Here is a 17,957-nt window from a genome sequence, read left to right as displayed (position 1 = left end):
ACTCAACCTTCTTGCATATGCTGAAAGGCATACATAAACCAAACATTATAATCATGTTATTCTTGTACATACTGTATTACATGCACAGGCATACCGAAGTGGAACTAGCCTATCCATGTATATACAGAGCGAGGGGGTTTCTGCTGTGCATACTGAGCTCAAATTAAAGACAAATGAGGAATTTATGATGTGATATAGAGATAGACAGAGAGAAATGAGAATAAAAGAGGATGATGGGGTGGTGGGGGGATGAGCGCAGGACAGATGTAGTGAGATATGTGCATATAATGCATGTGTAGAATGTATAGGGAGAGAATGAGACGGAGAGGATGCTGTAAGAGGGTTACAGGGGAAGGAGGGAGGGGGGAAAAGATGGAGTGAGAAATGTTTGTACAGAAAGAGGAGGAGAGGTAGATGGAGCAGGAGAAAGATGGAGTGAGGAAGAGAGAGAGAGAGGAGGGAGCTGGTAAAGGGGAGAAGAGGGTGGAGAGATAGAGTGAGAGGAAGGAGAGGAAAAAAAGGGGGAGAAGAAAATATTTAGGGGGCTATAGGCAGGGAAAGACATTGAGGCAGGGGTGGCTGAGGGCAGGGAATGTCAGACAGAAACACTGACAACCAGACACCACACAGCTGAGATGAAAGACTGTTATACAGAGATAGATGAAGAGATCTGGATCTGAGAGAGGGTTAAAGGGAGTGAGGAGGAGGGAAGGAGGGAGGGAGAGAGGAGAGAGAGAAGGAGAGAGGGAGGGAAGGAGGGAGAGAGAGAGAGGGAGGGAAGGAGGGAGAGCCGGGGGAGGGGCAGGAGACAGAAGCAGCCCCACAATCTCTCATTTATTTTCTTTGTTATTTCTTTACGTGGGATAAAAAAATAAGCATCTAGAAGAGGAATCAGGAGAGATCATCATCATCAGCAGCAGCGGAGCCCGGGACCCCCAGCCAGAGCCCGGCAGCAGCAGCAGGGGAAGGGATGCTCGGAGAGACGGCCAGGTAGTGGTGCTGAGAGACAGTCCGACACAGGCAGCAGCAGCAGCGCAGGGTGTGATGATGATGATGATGAGAGGGACGGAGAGCAGCCAGCGGTGCAGCTGATGAAGAGCAGGCAGGGGGGCGCATGGTGAGGTGACAGTGGGCTGGAGCACATTAGGAGGGGCTCCTTCGTTCCCGACCGGTGACCGCGCTCAGTATGACGGATGCCAGGATAGCCGCTGTCACACAATCGCACCGTACAGACGGCCAGTGAAGACCCGCAGCCACAGTGACCGCACAGCAGCCCGTCCGGACACCTGAGGATAGAAAGCGAGCCCGGGGAATAGGCAGCCTCTGACAGGTGGGCATGGGGCGGTAGTGTGGGCACCTGCTGAAACCCTGCAATGGGCAGCCCGCTGGGGAGCACCTGAGAGCGGCCGGGCCACGGGAATATAGCCCGCAGGAGCACCGTCCCCCACGCTGCGGCTGTAGCGGGAATGCAGCTTGCAGAACCATCATTAATCCAAGGCAGAACCAGCAGCAGCTAGCAGCCAGCCTATGAGAGGAACCCGCTGACCTATGGCAAGGCCCGCCACCCGCCGGCATGGCACAGCAGCAAGGACGGCTGGCACCGGGCACACGGCTGTGAGGGGCGACAGGCGGCCGCTGTGCTGAGCGCTATACCCGGAGCAGCACTAGGCTATACACCGGCCTGGCGACCTATAACGCCGCATACACGTCTCCGGCCAAACCGGACATTGCTCCCGCTACAGGGGGCAGCCCACACACCCGGACTGGGGCCACTAGCACCGCTACAGCCCTCTACAGCGGCGGAAAAACGCAGGAGGCGGGGCCTGCCCACTAGGCTCCTCCCCTGTGGGACCATGTCCACGGCAGGTGGTCTTCTTGGGGAGAAGCGGTGACCAGTCTGTACCCTCCAACATCTGGGGAAACACAGTATAATAAGGTGAGGAGCAGCCTGGTTGCATATCTGCATAGTGATGCCCTGTGTGTGTGCTCACATACATGATGTACATATTAATACAGTACATAAGCATGCATGCATGTATGTATGTAATGTGTGTGTGTTCTCACATACATGTACATCTCCATACAGTACAAAATCATGCATGTATGTAATGTTTGTGTGCTCACATACATGTATATATCCATACAGTACATAGGCAAGGCATGTATGTAACGAGTGTGCTCACACACATGTACATCTCCATACAGTACATAGGCATGTATGTATTTAATGTGTTTGTGCGTGCACAGCTACTGTGGTATGCACAGTGTTAGAGCTAAATCTGTGTTTATGTCAGTATATGTGTGTGTATATATATATATATATATATATATATATATATATATATATATATATATATATATATATATATATCTGTGTAGTTCACTTAGGTGCTTACAAACATTTTATATGTTTTATCTAATGCATTTATTATAATACCGTGTAAGGGGACAACGCATGTTGTAGGTGCATGTAATGATGTATATGTCATATATTAATCTGTCAATGAAAGCATATATGTTATAGACTATTATCTTTAGTCATGATTGTACATATTTATCGTACTCTTACACTCTATTTTTACACAGCATTTCTCAGGATCTATCTATCTATCTATCTATCTATCTATCTATCTATCTATCTATCTCTATCCATCCATCCGACTATCTCTAGATAAAGCTGTATAATGCATTAGTGATTTTCAGGCAGCCTGTGCAGGCCATCTGGCCTCTATTTGTGGCTGTCCGTCTGTCTCTCTGCAAGCATCCTGTATCATTTGGATGCAGAGATTCCCTCTTTACCAAGTGGTTGAATAGGCACTTATATGACTGGTCTTCTTGAAGGAATGTCTCGTACACTTACTGTCTCATGACATAATGGCCCCATTTGCTTTCTCTGACACAATGCAAAGTGTGGCCAATCTCATTTATTGGAAAAATATCCATTCAAAAGCAATCTCATTATATGGTAGTCCACACTACATTATTATGAGCTGCACATTCCTGTTTTCTCTCTCTATTTTTTAAGATAGCAACAATCATCCCATTTCTTGTCATTTGGAACCGCCATGCTCATCAGTTGGTCCTTGGAGGTCTTATTTAGGCTTAAGTCTAACTCTGGAGTATGTCTATTGCTCTGTAGAGAACAGTTTGGCAGAGTAACTTAGTACACTAATGCTTTACCTTTTTTCTTTTCTTTCTTTTCTTTTTAAAGGTAAGACCCCTTTGTTGGTATACAATATTATAGAACCACAAAGGAGGTGGTTTGCTATGGAATGTATTGTATAATGGGACCCCAAACACAGATTCTAAAACCACATTCGGTTGCTTGACCCTAATAGCTTGGACAACTTTGTGTTTGTACATTGCTGGACTATAAAGTTCATTATTTTGGCTTTGTGTCATTGGACAAAGTTACCTCTTAGGAATAGGGTTATAAGAGGGAGTCTCTTACTGTCATCCCATCTATTGCATAACAAGTTTTACTTATTGATTCCATATAATCACATTAGTCAGTGTCACTAATTTCAGGTGCTGTCTCTTGGGGCCAGGACTGGGAAAGCAGTCTCATCAATGGAAGCATACTACATAAATGTAGTGTTATACATGCAGTCTATTTTATATCAATTCACAGTTTAATCCAAGAAAATTGCATTTCTTGGGATATAGTTTTGCTAAACTTTTTCCCCCCAGGTCATTAGATACCATAATAATCATTGGCAGATCATATAATCTGCAGTGTTATGTGTAACACTCATTGGGAATTGAACATCATATATTTTTATATTTTAATCACTGTCACTCAATGGTGGTAGTAGTAGTGGTGGTGGTAGTAGTAGTATTGGTAATAATAGGAGTAGTAGTAGTGTTCCTCGTTAAGAGATGTCACTAAATAGTTGTCCAGAATGAGTTAAAGGATGATATAGTGACTCATCAAGGGCAAAATCAAGCTCTGGAATATTGAAGTACTCCCTAGAAGTCTGAAGTACTCTATAGATGTGGACAATTTCACTGTAATGTATCACTCTATAGAATGTAGACACATTCACTGTAATGTGGAATCACTGGAATGTGGAAGTACTAACTAGAAAGTGAAAACCTTTACTAGGATGTATATGTACTCTCTAGTCTAGAATGTAGACACTTTCACCTTAATATGTAACCACTCATTAGAATGTGCAAGTACTAACTAGAAAGTGGAAGCCTTTACTAGAATGCACAGTATATGTACTCTTTAGTCTAGAATGTAGACACTTTGTGGAAGCTCTCACTAGAATATGGAAGCACTGACGACTAGGATGCTTTCATGTGGAATGTGGAAGCACTTTCTTGAATGTGTACTCATTTACTTGAATGTGGGCACATTCACTAGAATGTGGATGTACTCACAAGAATGTTGATGCATTTCCTAGAATGTGAACATACTCCCCAGAGTAAATTCACACTCACTAGAGTTTTGAAGCACCCACTACAATATTGAAGCAATAACTATATTAACCCCTTCCCGACATTTGACGTACATTTACGTCATGGCCGGGAGGTACTTCCCGACACATGGCATAAATGTACGTCATGAGTTTAAACTGTCACTGCGTCTCGAGACGCAGTGACAGAGGGACGATGTCTGCTGTCCCTGACAGCAGACATGTCCCTGCATGCCCAGGGGGGGCTGCGATGCCGCCCCCCCGTCGGCGATCGCTGTGATTGGCTGTTCAGTGTGAACAGCCATTCACAGCGTTTTCCTGTGTTACCAGCGAATCAGACGCTCGGTAACACAGGTGTCAATCACCGCCGGGCGTCAGGGGGCATGAGGGGGTCATCGGTGACGATGACACCTCACCCCACCCTCACCCCACCTGCCCCCAAGGCTGTGATTGGTCCGTGGGACCCACGGACCAATCACAGCCAAGGCGCGACATTTAAACTGACGGTGACTGCGCTGCAGACGCCATTCCGGTCTGGAATAGCGTGCAGAACGGTCACCGTGCCTGCCTGCCGTGAATACCGACCTGATCCTTGCTAATACTTACCTGATCCTTGCAAATACCTTACCTGATCACCTTATCACTGCTTGTAGCGTGCTGGACGCTTCCTGGATCTGACTTCCTGAGACTTCCTGCTGCTGCTGCAGTGTGATAGAGAGATAGAGAGAGAGATAGAGAGAGATAGAGAGATAGTGACAGAGAGAGCTATATTTTGTGTCTGCTACCCCCCCTTTTTGGGGGTGCAGGGGTTTTCTATATATAAATAACTGTCAGTGCTGCTGCTGCAGTGTCATACAGTGATAGATAGTGATAGATAGTGAGAGGTAGTGAGAGGTAGAGAGATAGAGAGATTTGTGTCTGCTACCCCCCCTTTTTGGGGGTGCAGGGGTTTTATTTTATATATATAACTGTCAGTGCTGCTGCTGCAGTGTCATAGAGTGATAGATAGTGATAGATAGTGAGAGATAGAGAGATAGAGAGAGATAGTGACAGAGAGTGATAGAGAGTGTATATTTTGTGTCTGCTACCCCCCCTTTTTGGGGGTGCAGTTTTTTTTTATACATATAACTGTCAGTGCTGCTGCTGCAGTGTCCTAGAGTGATAGATAGTGAGAGATAGTGAGAGATAGAGAGATAGAGAGAGATAGTGACAGAGAGTGATAGAGAGTGTATATTTTGTGTCTGCTACCCCCCCTTTTGTGCTGATCAGTATATCTGTGCTGATCAGCAACTTTTTGGGGGCGCAGAGGTTTTTTTTTTATATATATACCTGTCAGTTGCTGCCAGTTGCACTGTCAGTTGCACCAAAGGTTGTGCACCTGCTGTCCCTCACTGGTAATCAGTGTCGCATCACTGATCACCTTTTTTTTTTTTGTGAGTGCTGTGGGGTCTTTTTTTAATTTTTTTTTTACACACACTGATTTTGTGGGTGTCCTGTGGCCACTGTGCGCCGATCAGTGACGTACATCACTGATCAGCTTTTTCGGTACAGGGTTGATCTATTTTATTTTTTTTTTTGATCAGATTCCTGTTGCCTTTGAGCGCTGTTCAGTGACAGACGTTACTGACCAACATCTGTGCTCAATTTTTGGCGCAGGACCTTTTTTTTTTTTTTTTAACCCCTTCAATTTTTTATTTTTAACCCCTTCATTTTTTTTTTTTTTTATTGGTATAAAGTATTTTTTTTTTCTGCACTACATACACACTACACACTACATACCCCCCGGGTTGAAATAAAGTTTGTACCCCCCCCTACACTATACACGTGTTGAAACATTTCACTACCAGTAACACAAAAATAAAAATGGCATCCCAAATGTCCTCCCAAATGTCCTCCCAAATGTCCTCCCAAATGTCCTCCCAGTCATCCAGGAGAATGTATTCAGTGGAGGAGGCATATGCCATGCTTGCCTCTGACTCTGACACAGGCAGTGATGCAAGCGGGGAATTTGAAGGATTCGTCTTAAGCTCCTCTTCCTCCTCTGGTGATGAGGGACCCCCTCAAAGACGCCCCCGTAGATCAGCTGAGATTCCCCCCCCAATAATTGATCTAGTATGGACCCCACCACCAGACAATTTTGAGCCCCAGGTTCCTGAGTTTTTGGCCATGCCAGGAATCCAATTTGATTCCACAGGTCTCAGAGAAATTGACTTTTTCAAATTATTTTTCTCTGATGATTTTATAAATTTAATGGTGGACCAAACTAATTTATATGCCCAGCAGTTTATTGCTCAAAACCCCACGTCATCATTTGCTAGGTGGACCCCTGTAGATGCAGTAGAGATGATGACGTTTTGGGGTCTGGTGTTTCATATGGGCATAGTAAAAAAGCCAGAAATTAGGCAATATTGGAGTACAGATGTTCTGTACAGTACTCCATTTTACCGTATGGCCATGCCCCGGACTCGATTTGAGACAATTCTTAAATTTATACATTACACCGATAATGCACAGTGCCCACCCAGAGATGATCCCACCTTTGACCGGCTATTCAAAGTCAGGCCGGTCATTGATCATTTCAGTGCCAAATTTGAAGAGGTGTACATCCCTGAAAAATTTATTTGTATCGACGAGTCCCTTATACATTTTAAAGGAAGGGTTAAATTCCGCCAGTACCTTCCCAGTAAGAGGGCAAGGTATGGCATAAAAATGTATAAACTGTGTGAAAGCACCTCAGGGTACACCCACAGGTTTAGGGTTTATGAAGGGAAGGATTCAAGAATTCAACCACCAGAATGCCCCCCCTCCCTCGTAGGTGTTAGTGGGAAAATTGTCTGGGATTTAGTGCACCCCTTCCTGGATAAAGGTTATCACCTCTATGTGGATAACTTTTACACTAGCATCCCCCTGTTTAAGGCCCTTGGTTCAAGAGGTACAGCAGCTTGCGGTACTGTGCGCAAGAACCAAAGAGGCCTCCCAAAAACGCACATTGCCCAAGTAATGAGAAGGGGTGAAAGCAGGGGAATATGCAACGAAAATATGTTGTTGGTCAAATATAAGGACAAGAGGGATGTCCTTATACTGACAACAATTCACGGAGACAGTACCACCTCCGTCCCTGTACGAGGTACCAGTACCCACACCTCAAAACCTAATTGTATCCTGGATTACAATAGGTACATGGGCGGAGTGGATCTTTCAGATCAGGTACTGAAGCCGTACAGTGCCCTGCGGAAAACAAAAATCTGGTACAAGAAGGTGGCCGTGTATATCATCCAGATGGCACTGTATAACGCTTACGTGCTATTCCGTTCTACCGGCCAGAGGGGGACATTTATGCACTTTCAAGAGGAAGTCATAAAGGGCCTAATATTTGGGAACCAGCAGGCAGAGGGCCCCAGTACTTCTAGTACTGGCCCCCGTATTGTACCAGGGCAGCATTTTCCTGATGAAATCCCCTCCACTGGAAAAAAGGGCAGGACACAAAAAAGGTGCAAAGTTTGCTATAAAAAGGGAATAAGAAAGCAAACTATTTTCCAGTGTGACACTTGCCCCGACAAACCCGGCCTATGTATAAAGGAGTGTTTTAAAATATACCACACATCTATGGAATATTAGGTTCATAATTTCACCGTGCTTCGGGGGTCTTGCTAATGCCACATAGCACCCACCATTCATTCCACCAGAATCTGAGCCGCAAAATCCAAAAATCACTCCTTCCCTTCTGAGTCCTGCCATGCACCCAACTGGTATTTTTTGGTCACATGTGAGGCATTGCCGTACTCGGGAGAAATTGGGGCACAGATTTTGGGGTGCTTTGTCTCCTTCATTCCTTGTGAAAATGAAAAATTTTGAGCCAGAACTGCATTTTTGTGTAAAAAAATGTAATTTTTCATGTTCACTGCCCAGTTTTATCAAAATTGGTGAAACCCCTGGGGGTTTGAAATGTACACTATACCCCTAGATGAATTCCCTGAGGGGTGTAGTTTGCAAAATGGGGTCACTTGTGGGGGGGTTCCACTGTATTGGTGCTTTGGGGGTCTTGCTAATGCGACATAGCACCCACCATCATTCCACCAGAATTTGTGCTGCAAAATCCAAATATCACTCCTTCCCTTCTGAGTCCTGCCACTTTTTGGTCACACATGAGGCATTGCCGTACTCGGGAGAAATTGGGGCACAGATTTTGGGGTGCTTTGTCTCCTTCATTCCTTCTGAAAATGAAAAATTTTGAGCCAGAACTGCATTTTTGTGTAAAAAAATGTAATTTTTCATTTTCACTGCCCACTTGTATCAAAATTGGTGAAACCCCTGGGGGTTTGAAATGTACACTATACCCCTAGATGAATTCCCTGAGGGGTGTAGTTTGCAAAATGGGGTGACTTGTGGGGGGGTTCCACTGTATTGGTGCAACATAGCACCCACCATTCATTCCACCAGAATCTGTGCTGCAAAATCCAAAAATCACTCCTTCCCTTCTGAGTCCTGCCATGCACCCAACTGGTATTTTTTGGTCACATGTGAGGCATTGCCGTACTCGGGAGAAATTGGGGCACAGATTTTGGGGTGCTTTTTCTCCTTCATACCTTCTGAAAATGAAAAATTTTGAGCCAGAACTGCATTTTTGTGTAAAAAATGTAATTTTTCATTTTCACTGCCCACTTGTATCAAAATTGGTGAAACCCCTGGGGGTTTTAAATGTACACTATACCCCTAGATGAATTCCCTGAGGGGTGTAGTTTGCAAAATGGGGTCACTTGTGGGGGGGTTCCACTGTATTGGTGCTTGGGGGGTCTTGCTAATGCGACATAGCACCCACCAAAATTCCACCAGAATCTGAGCTGCAAAATCCAAAAATCACTCCTTCCCTTTTGAGTCCTGCCATGCACCCAACTGGTATTTTTTGGTCACATGTGAGGCATTGCCGTACTCGGGAGAAATTGGGGCACAGATTTTGGGGTGCTTTTTCTCCTTCATACCTTCTGAAAATGAAAAATTTTGAGCCAGAACTGCATTTTTGTGTAAAAAATGTAATTTTTCATGTTCACTGCCCACTTGTATCAAAATTGGTGAAACCCCTGGGGGTTTGAAATGTACACTATACCCCTAGATGAATTCCCTGAGGGGTGTAGTTTGCAAAATGGGGTCACTTGTGGGGGGGTTCCACTGTATTGGTGCTTGGGGGGTCTTGCTAATGCGACATAGCACCCACCAAAATTCCACCAGAATCTGAGCTGCAAAATCCAAAAATCACTCCTTCCCTTCTGAGTCCTGCCATGCACCCAAATGGTATTTTTTGGTCACATGTGAGGCATTTCCGTACTCGGGAGAAATTGGGGCACAGATTTTGGGGTGCTTTTTCTCCTTCATACCTTCTGAAAATGAAAAATTTTGAGCCAGAACTGCATTTTTGTGTAAAAAAATGTAATTTTTCATTTTCACTGCCCACTTGTATCAAAATTGGTGAAACCCCTGGGGGTTTGAAATGTACACTATACCCCTAGATGAATTCCCTGAGGGGTGTACTTTGCAAAATGGGGTGACTTGTGGGGGGGGTTCCACTGTATTGGTGCAACATAGCACCCACCATTCATTCCACCAAAATCTGTGCTGCAAAATCCAAAAATCACTCCTTCCGTTCTGAGTCCTGCCATGCACCCAACTGGTATTTTTTGGTCACATGTGAGGCATTTCCGTACTCGGGAGAAATTGGGGCACAGATTTTGGGGTGCTTTTTCTCCTTCATACCTTCTGAAAATGAAAAATTTTGAGCCAGAACTGCATTTTTGTGTAAAAAAATGTAATTTTTCATTTTCACTGCCCACTTGTATCAAAATTGGTGAAACCCCTGGGGGTTTGAAATGTACACTATACCCCTAGATGAATTCCCTGAGGGGTGTAGTTTTCAAAATGGGGTGACTTGTGGGGGGGTTCCACTGTATTGGTGCTTGGGGGGTCTTGCTAATGCGACATAGCACCCACCAAAATTCCACCAGAATCTGAGCTGCAAAATCCAAAAATCACTCCTTCCGTTCTGAGTCCTGCCATGCACCCAACTGGTATTTTTTGGTCACATGTGAGGCATTGCCGTACTCGGGAGAAATTGGGGCACAGATTTTGGGGTGCTTTTTCTCCTTCATACCTTCTGAAAATGAAAAATTTCGAGCCAGAACTGCATTTTTGTGTAAAAAATGTAATTTTTCATTTTCACTGCCCACTTGTATCAAAATTGGTGAAACCCCTGGGGGTTTGAAATGTACACTATACCCCTAGATGAATTCCCTGAGGGGTGTAGTTTTCAAAATGGGGTGACTTGTGGGGGGGTTCCACTGTATTGGTGCTTGGGGGGTCTTGCTAATGCGACATAGCACCCACCAAAATTCCACCAGAATCTGAGCCGCAAAATCCAAAAATCACTCCTTCCGTTCTGAGTCCTGCCATGCACCCAACTGGTATTTTTTGGTCACATGTGAGGCATTTCCGTACTCGGGAGAAATTGGGGCACATATTTTGGGGTGCTTTTTCTCCTTCATACCTTCTGAAAATGAAAAATTTTGAGCCAGAACTGCATTTTTGTGTAAAAAAATGTAATTTTTCATTTTCACTGCCCACTTGTATCAAAATTGGTGAAACCCCTGGGGGTTTGAAATGTACACTATACCCCTAGATGAATTCCCTGAGGGGTGTACTTTGCAAAATGGGGTGACTTGTGGGGGGGTTCCACTGTATTGGTGCAACATAGCACCCACCATTCATTCCACCAGAATCTGTGCTGCAAAATCCAAAAATCACTCCTTCCCTTCTGAGTCCTGCCATGCACCCAACTGGTATTTTTTGGTCACATGTGAGGCATTGCCGTACTCGGGAGAAATTGGGGCACAGATTTTGGGGTGCTTTTTCTCCTTCATACCTTCTGAAAATGAAAAATTTTGAGCCAGAACTGCATTTTTGTGTAAAAAAATGTAATTTTTCATTTTCACTGCCCACTTGTATCAAAATTGGTGAAACCCCTGGGGGTTTGAAATGTACACTATACCCCTAGATGAATTCCCTGAGGGGTGTACTTTGCAAAATGGGGTCACTTGTGGGGGGGTTCCACTGTATTGGTGCTTTGGGGGTCTTGCTAATGCGACATAGCACCCACCAAAATTCCACCAGAATCTGAGCTGCAAAATCCAAAAATCACTCCTTCCCTTCTGAGTCCTGCCATGCACCCAACTGGTATTTTTTGGTCACATGTGAGGCATTGCCGTACTCGGGAGAAATTGGGGCACAGATTTTGGGGTGCTTTGTCTCCTTCATACCTTCTGAAAATGACAAATTTGGAGCCAGAACTGTATTTTTGTGTAAAAAAAATAATTTTTCATTTTCACTGCCCAGTTGTACCACAATTGGTGAAACCCCTGGGGGTTTGAAATGTACACTATACCCCTAGATGAATTCCCTGAGGGGTGTAGTTTGCAAAATGGGGTCACTTGTGGGGGGGTTCCTAACTTTTAGCATCTTATGGTGCCTAGAAACCTACATGGTGCCTAAAAAATAATCTCATAAAAAGGAGGCTCCAAAATCAAGTAGGTGCTCCTTCTATTATGAAGCCTGTGGTTTGGTCACCGTGCACACTAGGGCCACATATAGGATATTTATGTAAACAAAAGAATTGGGGGAATCAATTTTCAGTCACATTTCTCTAGTAAAATGTACTGTGTTCCTTAGAAAAATGTATTAAAATTGCAAATCTGCAAAAAAAAAGAAATTTTGAAATTTCACCTACACTTTGTTTTAATTCCTGTGAAACACCTAAAGGGTTAACAAACTTCCAAAATGCTGTTTTGAATACTGTGAGGGGTGCAGTTTTTGAAATGGCATCATTTATGGGGGTGTCTCACATACAAGTCCCTCAAAGTCACATCAGAACTGAACTGGTCCCTAAAAAAATCAGTGTTTGAAATTTTCTTGAAAATTTGAGAATTTGCTATTCATATTGTAAGCCTCCTAGTGTCCCAAAAAATTAAAAGGAAGTTGAAATAATGATGTCAACATAAAGTAGACATATGGTCTATGTTAGTTATTCACTATTTTGAGTGGTAAGATTATTTGTCTCACAAGCAGAAAATTTAACATTTTGCAAATCGCTAAATTTTCCATTTTTTCACGATATTTTGGTATTTTTCACAAAAAAACACAGACTGTATCGACCCAAATTTACCACTAATTTGAAGTACAATGTGTCACGAAAAAACAATCTCAAAATCACTGGGATAAGTAAAAGCAAAAAAAAGTTATCCCCACTTATGTGAGACATGTCAGATTTGAAAAAAAGGGCTCTGTCAGGAACGCAAAAACTGGCTCTGTCAGGAAGGGGTTAATAAAACCCTCACTACAATGTGGAAGCACTAACTAGAAAATGTAAAGACCCTGGGGTGCGTTGGGACTATTGCAGGGGTGCTTCTGGTCGGTGGACTAGGACCAATGCGTTTTAATAGGCAAAACCGATGCTGATAGCTGCCAATCATAAACTATTTGGTCAAACAAGTTAATTCTGTGCCCCCCTACATAATAAACCTAAGAAAGGCATATTAACAAAATTTGCTTAATTTAAACATTTTTCTAATTTTCTTAATAAGAAAGTTCTGGCCTAGGGGCGAGATGAACATATTTTTGATGCTGTAGGGTGCCGTGATTCAAAAAGGTTTGTGAAACACTCACTGCAGTACGGTACCGTTCCCTAGATTGTGGAAATTATCACTCTTATGTGGAGGCACCTGCTATAATCGAAAGCACTCTCTGTAGAAACAGTTCCTAAAATGGGGAAGCACTCTAATGTCTTATTATTAGAAGGCACCTATAATGCTGAAAAACTATCTAGAACCTGGAAGCATATGGTAGAATTTGTTCCAACAAGGAAGCACTCAATGTAATGTGGAAGAACACTACAATGTGGATAAATTCCATTGAATATGGATGCACTTACAGTACTAGAATGTGTAGTAACTCTCAGAAAATATACATTTACTTATTGGATCTTATATTAAATAACTGGAAGTTACAATCACTGAATAGAAGTAAACAATGATCCAGTGGAATGTAGGATCAACCATTAGTAAGATTCACTCTCCTGAAAGTAGAGCAACTTATTGAATTGTACTCTCATTCATTGAATAACAGGATATTTTAAAGGGCATCTAAACATATATTATATTATTTCCAATGTCTAGTGGACATTAAGGGACAGTAGTTTTAGGACTTTATGTTAGACATTTCAGAATAATGCTTGCTGGTCTGTTAACCATCTGCACTTCTAAACTCTGTATCATCTCCCAGAACTCACCTGTGACTCTAATTAAGGTGTGAAAAGTCTCTGGGCAGTATTCAATGAGGAAAATTCGCAGTGTTTTATGGCGAATTTCTGCTTTTTTCGCGTTGGTCGGAGAATTTTGGTCTCAAAAAGCAAACAACCCTTTTCAATGTGATATGTTCGCCGTCGGCGAACAGTGAATAATGGATGGTTCTCCATCTGATACTCGCCGCCAATCGCCGTGTCTTGTCAATAGGATTTTGCATTGAGATTCGCCGTCTCTCGCCGTCACTCGCCATGAGTGTATTCAATGAGAAGACAGAGAATAAATTTCTAGGTTAATTTCTCCGTGCCTCTCCGTGTATCACTCGCCATCTTTTAATGGTGACGTGGAATGTGAACTTTTAAAATAATGTTGTTTTTTTAAATTTGGTGTAAAAAAATCAGGAATTTTATTCTGAGAAGGGGCATGCTATTTTTATTCATGTGCTTACAGCACATGAATATATATTTAATTTAAAAAAAAATATACATTTTGTTTACACATAGCAGCCAGCAGGGGGCCGGGAGCCGAGAGCCGCTCATTAGATATTCATATATTCACTGCTCCCGATCATTACATATGCACGATCGGGTGCATTGAATACCCGGTCCCCTGTTGGCTCTCCCGGGGGGCAGCCTGTGCTGCCTGGCTCCCGGGGAGCCCATCTCCCCCCCACATACGTTCTGGGGCAGGCAGGGAGACTTCCATCTCCCTGCCTGCCGCCGTCCTCAGACGCCGCACGGGTTCACATTCGCGGTCAGTGGCAGCAAGCCCCTGCCTCATTGAATAGGGGGATAGCAGGGGGACAACGAGGCTCCAGAACACGGCGACTGTGCAGCGAATCCTAAACAGGATTCGCTGCATGCCATGAATATGTTCATTGAATACTGCCCTCTAAAGCTGGTACACTCCTAAAAATGTTAATACTTCCGGCCAATTAAGTATTTTTAACCATTTTTATGTTGTTTTATGCTTATATTTATATCATTGTGTATATGTGGTGATTGTTATGAAACCTCCTACTATTCTAAGGCATTACCGTCCCAGTTTTACATGTTTATAACAAATGAACCTGACACCGCCCACCATCCCACATTGAGGAGGAGGGAATCCCCAACAAGGATTCAGATTTCCACTCTAAGAGACCCCTATGAAATTTCAACTTGTTCTGTAAAAAATTGGACTACACATTGTTTTGTTTATTCTATTTATTTGCATATATTACAAGACAATGGTTGGTCATACAAATTGATTAATTTATTTAATTTAAGACATTTATCCAAGCAAATGTTTTTGACCGTTTACCTGCATTTTGGGAGCCAATGTTGATTGTTATTGGCTTATATACATTATATAAATTATATACATTTCCAGATTTTTGTTCGAACCAGTTACCAGACAGATTGGGCTGATAAATCTTTAGGTGTGTACCCAGCATAACAATTCAGCAGCTACTGTAGTGTGTGACATCGTTGGTAGTGGGATTTGTTTTTAATGTTATAAAGTGCTAAAAGGACCTAACATACTGTATGACAGAGAGCCAACATCTGGGGTGAAATGTAATAGGGTGAGAGATTCAGAAAGTGAGAGATTTGGTAAGAAATCTCCAGGTTTTTTAAAGCGGCAATCATTTACACTGCAAAACCAGTTTGATTTTGCAGTGTAAATGATTGCTGCTTTAAAAAAACTGGAGATTTCTTACCAAATCTCTCACTTTCTGAATCTCTCAGCCTATTACATTTCACCCCTGGTATCATGCATAAAGGGGTAATAGAGTATAAATCATTCAATATAGGTACAGTGACATAATTAGAAACCAATAGATTTTCCCAGCAAAAACCTGGAAAAAAACAGGCACCTCAAGGGGACGTAGAGTTAAGCAGCTCACACTAGGGGGTGTCTAGTCCCCAAACGAAATATACAAAAAAAAACACACAAAGAGTGTGGTGGAGCGCTACTACATTCAAATAGTGAGTCAATTGGGTAGTACAATGGTATAATTAATAGTTTTCATTTGTATTAAAAAATAATAACAACAGTATATATATATATATATATATATATATATATAATGGCAAGTGACTGTCACAGTGACATCATTGGCATGTGGACGCATTAATAGGTACAATGACATCAGTCGAGTGCATACTCATTAAAAACTAGAACTATATCACTGGGATGCAGACCTATTAATAGGCAAGATTGCATCACTGTAATGTGGACTCATTAATTAAAAGGTAGCAATCACTGGAATAGAGTGTAGAAACATACATTGGATGTTCCTCAATGGAAGGAAAAATCAGATAGAGTAGAGCCTGTCACTAGATTGCATACTAACTGTGGACAATAGGAACTACGTTTGTGCTGTGGATTCTATGATATGTACTTGCATCATACATTTGAAAACCTTGCATTTGGCTTGAACATTATGCTTTGTAAGGCAGGACCATTCAATAAAGGTTAGGGTCTGATTTTGGAATCTTGTACTACAAGGTTGATTCCATTATTGGTTTGTTTCTATAGTATAATGGATTGCTCCTTCTTTGTACCGCTATTACTAAAAGGAACCACATGTAGATAATGAAACCACTGACCAAGGTAAAATAACTCAGTCGAATAGATCATAACACATTTAATTGTGAGGTGGTGTTACTCATTGGAAGGTGAAATCACTAGTTTGCAGGTGAACTCAAACAGTAAAAGGTAAAGCGTCTCATTTGGAATCAGCATGACATATGCATACCTAGAATCAGCAACTGGAAAATAGAATCCCTTTAATAGGTATGTTGAAATCATTGAATAGAGGATCACTCAGCACAACTCAGTGGTTGATTGCAAGCTAGAATCGCATGTTGGAAGGCAGCATTGCTCCCTGATATAGTTTGCCTGGTACTGATAAAGTAGTCTTAGTTATTATAATACAGCGGCTCTCCCTGAAATAGAGTAATTCCTTGGAATACTGTGTACAGTGTACATGACAATAGGATCACCCATGGACAGGTTACAGGCCTCGTGGTAATCTAGAACGAAGTTCTTTACGGCCAAACTGTAATGGGAATAATTTATTGCAAGACAGGTTAACAGACTAGTCATTTATGCGGAAATGTTTCCTCCATAGTAAGATCCATGATTACTAGGATGGTTCTCTAAAGAAGAAAATCTCCTTATTCCGTGTATCATTAGTTAGGGTTTTTTCACTGATTAAGCCCATTACATAAATTCACTCTAATCCATAATATCAATAGCTGGATAGCAGTGTCATTGAGCGGTGTTGCTTCATCCACTGCAAAAACGTTCATACATTTCAAGATTGTTTCTCTAGCTGTACAGAATATCTCATGCTACTGCTAGGATATAGTCAGTATAATTTTAATTATTAGAAGGTACCAAGCTGTAGCTCATTGTAAGCTACTTGCCCCATTGTAAGGTACTGCCCCTCTTTGGAAATTAATGTCCCTCATTGGAAAGTATTGTCTCTCATCGGTATGTATGGACCCTCATTGGAAACTACTGTCCTTCATTTGAAGGTACTGTAACTCTCTGGGTAGTAATGTTCCACATTGGAAGGTACTGACCCTCTTTGGAAGCTACCGTCCCTTGTTGGAAGGAACTCTTTTAAATTGGTAGACATAATACCTCACTGAAAGATGTTATCCCTTACTGAAAGGTACTTTCCCTTGTTAGGATGTAGGATTTAAAGGCTGCAACATTTCAATTATTAGAAGATCATGCTATATATCTGCAGTATATCTAGCTAATTGTAAGGTACTGCCCCTCAATGGAAGGTACTGTCCTGAAAGCTACAGTATTGTCCCTCATTGGAAGTTACTGTACCATATTGGAAGGTACCCTAATTGGAAGGTACTGTTCCTCACTGGAAGCTATTGTCCCTCATTGGAAGGCACTATTCCTCACTGGAAAAGTGCCATCATTGGAAGGCACTGTTTATCATCTGAAAGCACCATTTCCCACTGAAAGCTACTGTCCCACATTGGAAGATACTATACCTTACTGGTAATATCTGTCCATTGGCAGCAACTGTCCATCATTGGACTGTGCTGTCCATCATTGGAGGGCAATATGATTTACCAGAATGTACAGTCCCTTATTGGAAGGTACTGTTCCTCATTGGAAGCTACTGTCCGTCATGGAACATGCTGTTCGCCATTGGAAGGCACTATGCTTCACTGAGAGCTAC

At 42.5% G+C, this 17,957-nt stretch overlaps 1 protein-coding gene across 2 annotated transcripts in view; it reads left to right on the top strand.

Annotated features, from left to right (window-relative positions):
- The first annotated feature begins 765 nt into the window (after nt 1-765).
- ADGRL1 (adhesion G protein-coupled receptor L1) overlaps nt 766-17,957 on the top strand; it is a 270,982-nt gene continuing 253,790 nt past the window's right edge. For both annotated transcript variants that reach the window (XM_083184977.1, XM_083184976.1), the window contains exon 1: nt 766-1,936. The gene's annotated coding sequence lies outside the window, so the exon portion shown is untranslated. The remainder of the gene's footprint in view (nt 1,937-17,957) is intronic.

This window comes from Crinia signifera, chromosome 4 (assembly GCF_055691185.1).
Source record: "Crinia signifera chromosome 4, ASM5569118v1, whole genome shotgun sequence".
In the NCBI taxonomy this organism is placed as follows: domain Eukaryota; kingdom Metazoa; phylum Chordata; class Amphibia; order Anura; family Myobatrachidae; genus Crinia; species Crinia signifera.
The sequence above is the reverse complement of the archived record's forward strand: the minus strand, read 5'-3'. Positions and strand labels throughout refer to the sequence as shown.